Source organism: Astatotilapia calliptera, chromosome 10, assembly GCF_900246225.1.
Source record: "Astatotilapia calliptera chromosome 10, fAstCal1.2, whole genome shotgun sequence".
NCBI classification, from domain to species: domain Eukaryota; kingdom Metazoa; phylum Chordata; class Actinopteri; order Cichliformes; family Cichlidae; genus Astatotilapia; species Astatotilapia calliptera.
This window is the reverse complement of record NC_039311.1, coordinates 30262364-30268987: the sequence shown is the minus strand read 5'-3', so window position 1 is coordinate 30268987 and position 6624 is coordinate 30262364. Positions and strand designations below refer to the sequence as shown.

At 41.0% G+C, this 6624-nt stretch overlaps 1 long non-coding RNA gene across 2 annotated transcripts; it reads left to right on the top strand.

Moving 5' to 3' along the window:
* Positions 1-626: 626 nt before the first annotated feature.
* On the top strand, positions 627-2033 carry LOC113030815 (uncharacterized). 2 transcript variants are annotated; one of them, XR_003273657.1, is made up of 5 exons: positions 627-693; positions 780-833; positions 1233-1425; positions 1588-1628; positions 1748-2033. It is a non-coding gene; the product is annotated as an uncharacterized LOC113030815 (long non-coding RNA). The 2 variants fall into 2 exon arrangements; XR_003273658.1 differs by lacking the exon at positions 1588-1628 and having other exon boundaries at positions 1667-2033.
* Positions 2034-6624: the final 4591 nt, after the last annotated feature.

Below are 6624 nucleotides of genomic sequence, written 5' to 3'. Positions count from 1 at the left end.
AAAAACAAATACCTTTGAATAGCCAGAGTGCTTATGCTGAAGGCAGATATAATATGATTTAAACTGGGATCAGACTCATAATAATCCAAATACACATGCTGGCTCAATGGGAGAATAAAGGAGGAAATAGTGATATAGAATAGAACGGGAATGAAGTTTTTGACTGTCCCTGACTCAGGAACACACTGTACTCCCACATCTGCATTATATACTAAACTATTCTATATAGTTCACTATACTGCCAAACTGTTAATATTTCATTTCTCAAAAGCAACAAGTATTGAAGTATTGCAATGACCTCATAATTCATCAGCACAAAATCACTTTATTTAGTACTGTGAACTCAAGTGAGGCACATTTTCCCTGACAAGTGCAAAGACTGAATATAAATGTGTAAGGTGAGAAATGTTATGCTGGTTATTTTAGTTATGGAGCCTTTAGCCCAGGGGTGGCCAATCTCAGTCCACGAGGGCCGGTGTCCCTGCAGGTTTTAGATGTGTCCTCGAACCAACACAGCTGATTTAAATGGCTAAATTAGCTCCTCAACATGTCCTGAAGTTCTCCAGAGGCCTGGTAACAAACTAATCATGTGATTCAGGTGTGTTGACCCAAGGTGAGATCTAAAACCTGCAGGGACACCGGCCCTCGTGGACTGAGATTGCCTACCGCTGCTTTAGACCATGATTGCTGTTGGTGTGTGATATGGTTTTATACAGTTTAGCCTGTATGACATTGCAACCACAGATGCATAAGTGCGCTAAACTTGTATTCTCTCCAAGGGTCAGTAGGACAAGACGCAGATATCTGTATAACCAGCAACAGGACAGCTGATTGTACGTATACTAAAATGCCTTCCCTGCAATGTGTTAATTGCAATTAGCAATTTTCCTGCTGACATTATGAGCTTATTCGCTAGTCTCAAGTAACATTGAACATAACACATATTCATTTCGTAAATCATGGTACATTTTAAATGTATAAAACCAGGATATGCTCTACTGTGCAACTGACAAGTCGCTAGCCTTTGATTGTGCATGCTAGCCTTTCACTATTTCACACCTGCCATGTGGTTGTGATGTCTCTCACTGCCATCATTTACATACAGTCTGTGGTACTTATTAAGTAAATCTGTTCACCGTTTATCTTCCACATGGCTGTGAAATGACAAACTCAGAGGCATCACCAATATTATTTTTGTGGATGCAGATTTATTGTATTTCATGTGTTTTTAGAGTAAAAAAGTCTACAGGAACATAAAAAAAACTACAATTAGAAAAAAATGATGGCAGTATACTTTTTCAACGGTGGAAAACACCAGAGTGCGCTCTAGCTGACAAGGATTCAAGGTGACCACACTCACGGTGCAGTTTTTCAGCCCGCTGCTAACCTGCTGGGAATATTTAATGTTCAAAAGATCATAAGATTGTAAGTAGAGTATCCCTCATGTTATTTACCATTCATGTTGAAGAGTGAGGAGACTGTGTTGGTAGCTTCCTATTCATTCCAAAAACAAATAAGCTGTAACAACAGAACAGATGAGGACTTAAGTACTTCACTTTCTGCTTCCTCTCTTTACTCTAAGAACAGATGCGTCCCTGTCACAGAATCACAAAGATAAAGACTATAAGGTAAGGATGTTGTTGCTGTTTTTGTCTTCTTCTTCTAGGGGAAAAGAGGTGAACGTCATTTCATTGGAGGCTGTCCAGAGAGCTAACAAAGTGTTCCATGTCTGGATTTGTTTCTCAAGGGCAAAGCATCCAGCGCCGGCCAGCAGGCAGCCTGCTCTGCCGCTTTTATGCCGAAGATTTCATTTGGGAGCTAACACTATTTTGCGGCTGTCGTTCTCTGCACACTGCCACCGCAGAGAGGCTGGGAAAAAAACATAAAATGGAAAAGTTAAAAGGAAATGAATAACACCCTCAGGCACTCCCCACACAACTGGCTTCTGATTTCTATTTGTTTCTCAATCCGAGCCTCTGCTGAGCCGCCCAGCACACTGACCGACAACAGACATTAAAAACAAATGAAAGAAAGCATCATGGCATCTCATTCTTTCATCAAGGTGTGTGTGTGTGTGTGTGTGTGTGTGTGTGTGTGTGTGTGTGAGGTGGTCTGGGTTGTGTAGCGCATACGCCTGTGTACAGAAGTGTTTTCAATGCACAATTTCACCCGTCATGAATAATGAACTCCAGACAACTTAAATCTCTCCTCAACTTAATTCCCAGTGCTGGCAGCACGTTTGCTTGTCTTGTTGCAGGATGAGTTCATGCTTGGAAAGATATGATACATAATTCACCCCATGTAACCACCGAACTCCAACATGGCATCCCTGTGGAGGGGTGACGGGAGAGGTGTTGCTGTATGGAATCATAGTTCCTCATTTTTGATCATTTATTTATGTGACGTGTGAAAACCACAGCGCACAAAAAAACCCTCATAAATATTTCATCATATCAGTCACTTTGGACAAAAGGTATTAGGATTCTGGAAACCGTGCATAACTTTTGCATTGACTTACCCTGCGTGCTGTTGTGGTTATTGGAGACTAGCCTGAACTGATTCACATGCAGTTTAGTTCAAACATTATTTAAATCACCAAACCAAGCAGAGTCCACTCACTGCTGTTACTGATGAGCCTGGTATGCTGCGTAATCCTGCACCACCACCTTTCCACACGTTAGTCTTCACGATCATAAATACTGATTAGAAGTTTATTTCTGGGAGCTAGGGGAAGAAATTCTGTCATGCTCGTGGGGAATCTGAAAACTCTATCAGGAATGGGGGGAAAAAAACCCAAAAAGAAAGACAAACTAAGGCAAACTTCCTGGTTCAATAAAAAAGCTCATTTTTGTATCTTAGCATTTCCTTAATCTCAATCCTACTTGCACATTGACATCAGTAAGATGAATTTTTTATTTCATTTATTTTTTACTTTTTATTTGTATTTTTTGATGACCCTCGCAGCAACATGCGCATTTCCCCAGCGTGGGATTAAAAGTCTTTGTCTGTTGGTTTATTTACCCATAGTCTAAATCTAATGTATGTATGGAAGTGTGTATGTTGGAATGAATGTAAGACTGTACGTGTGGCTCATGTGTTTTAAAATCCACCCCAACAATATGGGGGGGGGGGGGGGACATTGAAGCTCAAGATTTAACAGTGAGGTAATGGAGCAGATAAAAAATGGCCTGGTTAAATGTGTTTTGTTTTACTGAGTGGTAGAAGCAAATAGCAGTGCCTCACAAATCCTGAAAGAAGTCCACTGCCTGTGCAAACCATTGGTGCAAACACAGTCAGTGGACCAAACCACTGTGAGGTACATGAGAGGGGTGCGGTGCCACCCCAGCTGCACTTTTAGCTCCACCCCTGCAAAGATGTAGCTTTTTATATGTTTTTTTTAAACAGATCTACATTTATATACTATGACTTTGACATAGTGGAAGAAGTATCGTCCCCAGCATCCATTTCCAGAATGTTTAACAGTAACAGAAACAGGATCAGCTGATTCAGTTCTGGTTCACAGGGACCCCAGACAGGTCACCAGTCTGCTGCAAGGTCAACACACAGAAACAGACAAGCATTCCCACTCATATAATAATTATAAGTGATGATATTGCTAAATCCACTTGTTTGTCATGCAAATGAAAGTCACCGGTTGTTACCTGTTACCTCTAATGAGGGATTTATGTTCTACTGTTTGTGTCTGTTTGACTAAGCAAACAGAGGAATTGTGGGAATTCAACAAATCTCCAGAGTCCTGACACCCAACAGCTACTGCATGTAGATCTGGCCAAGGCACTACCGCACCAGGACACTGAGAAAGCTCAGAAGAACCAGAGGATCTTCTTCGGGTCACCAGGCGAAATCTTATCAAATATTTTGTACTCCTGAAGCGACTCTAATGATCGCTGCTTAATTAACTGACTGTGTGGATAAATTCAATTCACCGAACTTTCTTCAGTGTATTTAAAACATAATCATTAAAACAACTCCTTGCTTAGATGGTACTTCTGTTTTGACTCTTTACATTCATGCACTGCTCAGAGGACCAGCTTCTCCAGAGACTGTGATCTGCTCTCCACGCTCTGCATCATCCTTCTGGGTCATTAAAGCCCTCACGTCTCCTCCTCAAATGAAACAGCTTAGCCTCTTTTATGTACTGCTGACCTGGGCTGTAGAACACCTCGCTGGCCTCCTACTTGCAAATGGACAGGTGAATTCCTGAGAGCTAAAATGAGAGCTGCTGATACTGGGAGGTGCTGAAAGGTCTTTGCGGGGCAGTAAATGGTAAACAATGTATTTATCAGCTTATCTAAGAAATGCAAATTTGATTATAACATGTTTAGATGCATTGATGCTGTCTGGGTGTTTGCCACCACCTGGAATAGGCTCCTGTAACCTGTCATAAGATGCATCAGCAGTAAGGTTTATTGATGGATGGATAATGTCATTGATTAGTGTCAAAAATGAATATTGTCTGATATTGTAAAAAATCAAAGATGAATGTTGGTTTCCATCACAAAAACTCAGTATGACTATATTGATAGACTTAAACTAGATGCCTACTTGTTCTAAACTGTAAATAAAATCCAAAGATGTATTTCTTGTCTCTCTGTGTGTGTGTGTGTGTGTGTGTGTGTGTGTGTGTGTGTGTGTGTGTGTGTGTGTGTGTGTGTGTGTACACTGTAAAAAAAGAACATTCAGGTTGTAACCTCAGCTGAGAGAGAATGAAGAGAAAAAAAAGGAGATAAAGCCTGTTGCTGTTTGCTGAAGTCAGTGCTTTTGTGTATGTGTGCTGTGGGACCAAGACAGCCTCCAACCTGAGATTGAGGGCACTTGTCTGCTCAAATTGGGGCTAGCAAATGGCATTTTATTTGAAAATGTACTCAGAACTGCTCAGACCTGATGTGGGCTTTGGAGGGACGGTGACAGGCAAATACACAAACTCACATCACGGACAGGAACATAAAAGCCAATTAGGAACAGCAGAGACCAAGGCTCTGGGCTTCGACAAAACACTGCGACCTTTCGAAAGTACAAATTCCCAATGAGGAAACACTTTGTCTCCTCCTGAGCGTCATTTCCAACGCATTCAATTCAATTTATTTTGGAGAATAACAGACATTAATGACGAGCGTGTCTGAGAAATCCAAAAGAAAAAGGCAAGCAATAAATAGATGAACACATGAAAGACACTGCATTAAGCAAACATAATTGCATTCCTTGGGAGCTTTAGATAAGAAAGCAAAGGCAGCGGAGGAGTGGATTCAAGTAGCAAATTGAGGTTGAACAGTTAACAACGAGGCCGAGCTTTATAAAGACACTTGTTGCTACCTGTGAAATCTCATTGTAAACACTGAATATTTTTCCTCCATTCTTCAGACGAGGCTTCCCAGCCAAGCAACTCACTTTCAGCTTATGGATTCCTGCAGCTCTGATAGTGTCTGCGAGTCAGACTCTCACAGAGCTGGCATCGAAGTGAAGGGATGAAAACCAGCAATGCTGGCAGATTTGCTTCAGGGGAGGAGCCGTAGCAACTGCTGTCACCCAAACATGCTTACCTGGGCATGCACTGCAGGAACTATGAGATTTTCTTGAGGTGCTGTAGGATGCTTTTTCCACACATGCAGCCATTTTGTGGCAGCAGTGGGATGAAAGGCACAGCTGAGGGAGTGTCACTGCTACATCAGAGGCAAATTGCAGTGTTCATGTCAGACGTTGCTGTGGTGTGTGCAAAGCTGTTAAAAGTAAAAAATCCTCTTTTTTTTTTCTTACATCTGCTCACAAACTTCCAGGAATGTGCAACTTTTAAATTGGCTGCACAGCTGGTTTTCAGCTCTAGATGGCTACAGCACCAACAGATTATTTCTAACAGATGCTGTGGCACAACACTGCCCCCAACAAACACTGTGAAATCTAAAGCAATATATTTGATGTAGAGCTAACTGCTTCATTATAAAGTAATAATTAGAATATTTAATTTATCCTGTTCAGGGTTGTGGGGTTGGTGAGAGCTAAGTATGCTCTGATCAGGTGACCAGCCCAGGGTGTACACACACACACACACACACACACACACACACACACACACCCATTTACACTTAAATTTAGAGTCAGCAGTTAATGTAACATGCATGTCTTTGGACTGTGGGAGGAAACCAAACTTCTCAAAGAGAACCCACTCAGGACCAGAGACAACATGCAAACCCCACACTGAAAGGCAATTTCTATAAAATAATAGAAAATAATTCTATAGAAATGATCATATGTGCATCGCTGACAAGCTTCTGATATTTTGTTTTTAAATGTTATTGTGGCATCCTGCAAAACTGCATTTGTATGTCTCCCAGCAGCAAACCTTTAATTCTAAAACAGAGTTTTTATTTATTATGAGGTTGCAGGTGTGGACGAAAAGAAGGTCAATCAAAAACGCACAAACTTAGTTTGAAATGCGTGTTCAGCTCAGCAGTTACAGCCGAAACCAATACGAGCACTGGAGTTGGTACTAGCCCTCAAACTGATGTTGATTTGAATTAGCATTTTAATACAGAATATACATTAAAATATATTATTTGGGATGCCTATTTGTCATAAGAACGAGACACAAAAATACTTTTATTTACA